General features: G+C 30.5%; 1 long non-coding RNA gene across 2 annotated transcripts; it reads left to right on the top strand.

Annotated features, from left to right (window-relative positions):
• Positions 1-429: 429 nt before the first annotated feature.
• LOC107884236 lies at positions 430-2,729 on the top strand. 2 transcript variants are annotated; one of them, XR_001679791.2, is made up of 4 exons: positions 430-469; positions 742-847; positions 915-1,038; positions 2,071-2,729. It is a non-coding gene; the product is annotated as an uncharacterized LOC107884236 (long non-coding RNA). The 2 variants fall into 2 exon arrangements; XR_003838740.1 differs by lacking the exon at positions 430-469 and adding an exon at positions 533-666.
• The last annotated feature ends 1,104 nt before the right edge of the window (positions 2,730-3,833 follow it).

Below are 3,833 nucleotides of genomic sequence, written 5' to 3' on the forward strand. Positions count from 1 at the left end.
GCGCAAACAGTCACGGTTATCCCACCGCTTCATTTTGTGTATTAATTAATTAATTAATAATATTTAATAGTACGTATAATATTAATAATATTAATAAAATCTCAATAATAATAATTATCATTCATCCATTCATCTTGAATCTAGGGATGCGCAAACAACATCGATATTACAGTCCGATATTATCGAAAATATCGCATCGATATTTGTATACCGATATATCCATCTATTTTCCATACTAATTTTTTCCAAGTTATTTCTCAGACATGCAGTTGAATCTTGAATTATATCTGAAAAATAAATGTTTTTATTAAAACCACTCGTGAGATATTACGCACGGGCAATAGAATATTGTGCAATAATGCGGTTACCTGTCTTATCAGGATTGATAAGTTATAATACTTATAAAAGTACGAGAGATATCGCCTATCAGCTTCACAGACGTCAATCATTCCGTGGACGTCTCATTTTCGTAAGTCTTTATTTCTTTTTTTTTTTTTTTTTATGATTTACCTATATAAATAAGTAGTTGTGGTGTGTAAGGTTTTGTACTTTGTAGGGATTTCAGTGCCATATCGATTGTCTCTAATGTTAAACGTTCGTACGTAGAAGACGGTATTAAATGCCTTCGTTATTAGTTTGATTTTCATCTGCCGTTCCTGTTTGATTGTTTGTAGTCCGGCCGATCCCTGCCAACAACTTTTGTTTTGTATTACTAATTATTACTTTCTTTTATGTTTTTAGCTCAGTTTGCAGCGTGTTTGCAGCTGCGGTCGAAGCCAACGGTGCCACACAAGTGTATTTTTCATTTGTGTTGTACAAAATCAATTCATGTTCTATTAATTTGTTGGTAATTATTGTTCGATGCAACAGCCAATTATATATATATATATATTAATCCGTCTTTCCCATTTTAGGGAGTTTGCTGTTCTAACGTTTTCTAGCCATGAGCGTTGAGCATTAGTATTGTGTGCTTTGTTCGTCTTCTGACTGTGGCTAAGTGGTCACTTAGATTAAATCTACCACTCAACACAACCACTTGTAAGTATTGGTCAACCATTTGTGTTATTAGTTTATTAGAGTAAGGCCAAATATCAATGGCTAAAATTTGTATGTCCATATTTTCTCAAAATTGTTTTATGAGTATTGGGTTAATCTGTGTTATCTTTTTGATTCGGTAAAACGTTATAAGTCAATATCATAAGTAAAACATCATTTATACTTTAATTGTTGTGTTTTTAGCAAAAGATAGGATTATTTAGTGCATACATACAACAAGTCCTGAATTAATGAGTCAAGACTTGTTATTTTTGTCAAAAAAAATTCATTCAATTTTGGACTTGTAATGTTTAATATTATTGAATTTGTTAATCTACCTATTTATAAAAAAATTAATATGTCCTGTTGTATTAATTTTTTGAAAAACTATTTTTAATCTGCTGTTTTAATTACTGTTGATACATCGATACTTTATAATACTGTTATCATTTGTGTGACAATCGTGTCATGTTGTGTCTTAGTTGTGTATTCAGTCTTGTGAGTTTCTTATTTTATTTTAATAGGTTTATAGTCAATACAATTAGTAAAAATGTCAGGCATTCATGCATATTTTGTTGTTATAATGTTGCAGCTGTAACTAGAAGCTTAAAGTTACCACAAATATGCTGTTTTTATTTATTTATTTATTGATAATTTAAGACATCAACAACAAAGGTTATTAGTTTAAATTTAACAAGGTCATAACATATTTTTACAATTATAAACCGTTACTATTATTTTTTTTTTTTTACTTAGTTAAATTTGATTATACAGATCTGTTTTCTCAAGTAGTTGATCTTTTGTTTATATATTCTGTGTTTGGGACCAAAGCTTCATACAAATTGGATAGGATATTATATTTTCTGAGGTCACTTATATATTTGTAGCATTCTGTTAGCATACATGTTTAACTGTTAGGTTAATGCTACTGGTTGTACACTGAGGAAGTTCATTTTTAGCCATTAGATACTTGTGTAACCTTGTGTAACAGCCTATACGAGAACAATTAATTATTATTTTTTCTTTTCTATTTAGATTCGGATTTTTGCCGTGGCCCACGGCCACCTAACGTATCTGGAGTACGCATATGAAAATAGTTGCCTGTGGGACAGTACGACATCTGAAGAGGACAAATCCAACGGCCACTTCAGCTGTCCAGTGTACGCGCACAACAACAGCTGCTTTTGGGGCATGTCCACGTGTGATGAGGCTGCGTAAAACGGACACAGACATTGTTTGAAATACGCGCTAGCAAATGGTTGCGAGTAGGACGGATGCATTCCATGGCAATAGGCAGTAGTATCTCCTTAGTTATAATTATTTTTTTTATTATTAATTTGAATTTTAAATGTTTATACTTTTTTCAATTGTAGCTCATCGAGATAGATAAGAATATTGGAGAGCGTACTCCCTATATCTGCTACGTAAAAAAAAAAAACGGTCAGGTCACAACAGCCAGCAATTGATGCTATCCCCTACACTGTACGACAAGAAACACCTACTCGCACCACAGATTATATGAAAATTTCAATATTTCATATAATCTGTGCTTGTATTTTGCAGTTAGATGTCGCGTCTATACTTTAGAGTAATATTATAATATTATTATAATTTTGTTTAGATTGTAGGGACTTGGGAGTGTTTATTAGAACAAACAAAATAAAACATAATTACTTTTATTTATTAAACTTACATTAAGTACTTACATATTATTAAAAAGAATAATTTTAGTTAATTTTGTCTGACAGATGTCTTATTTTTAAAAACTTCTTTCATATTATATTGCTTTTCATAGCGTGGCATTCTAATATTTATAAATTTTTGTGATATTAATGTAAAGAGATTGTATTCGTGGGTAGGTGATCCAAAATCTACATTAGTAGAATGAGAATTAGGGAAATAAAAATTTTTACTTTTACACAAAATGCTTTTTCTAACGCTTTCGATAATAAGTAATTTTTCTATTATGGAGTTTTTGTTCTTTTACAATTATAACCTGGAATGACTTTTCTAGTTGCTGTATAATTAATGAAACAGCATAAGAAATGTTTATTAATTTACCCCTACTTACAGATGTTGTAAAATTTGATTGACCATATTCATGATCAAAATTGTTTTTAATTAGTAAATTAAGGCATTTCGGACAAACAATTTTATTAAGTATACCTCTTACAATATATCCACCAATGTAATCTAAAATATCCTTGACAAAATGTCCTAAATTAGTACTGTCCAACTGACACAAATACATTTCCAGTTCACTCTCATTCACAGTGTTGCTGGTTCAATTAAGCTACGCTTTTCTGAGCGGAATTCTATAATATCTCTTTCTGGAAAATATAAGTTGGAACAATTGCCACTTTCAACAGTGATATTTTTTGTGAACAATAACTGTCTCAGAGTATTCTTAAAGTAACTGAGTTAGGACTGTTGTTAGAGCCCCCTCTAGTTCGTACACAACCAAAAAAAATTCTCCAAGTGGTCTTGAGACATTTTGTAGGTAAGAACAAATTTCAATGGACTTTGTGATTTATTGAGTAACTGGTACGATACACACAAGGTACATTTCATAGTTATTATAAAGCCAATAGCAAACATTTTTCTACCACTAGATACTATAGATATTTCATTGATTTTTAGTTTTTTTAAATATTCAATTGTTTGATCAAATACTGCTTTAATTGTGTTTATGTTACCAGAGTTGATTGGGCTCTTAAAACCCTTGGAAAAAGGAATTCTAGAATTTAATGTATCAAAAATTCGATCAATCTATCTTATGAAGAAAACGGTTGCTTCAC

The sequence above is a fragment of the Acyrthosiphon pisum genome, chromosome X (assembly GCF_005508785.2).
Source record: "Acyrthosiphon pisum isolate AL4f chromosome X, pea_aphid_22Mar2018_4r6ur, whole genome shotgun sequence".
Lineage (NCBI taxonomy): Eukaryota > Metazoa > Arthropoda > Insecta > Hemiptera > Aphididae > Acyrthosiphon > Acyrthosiphon pisum.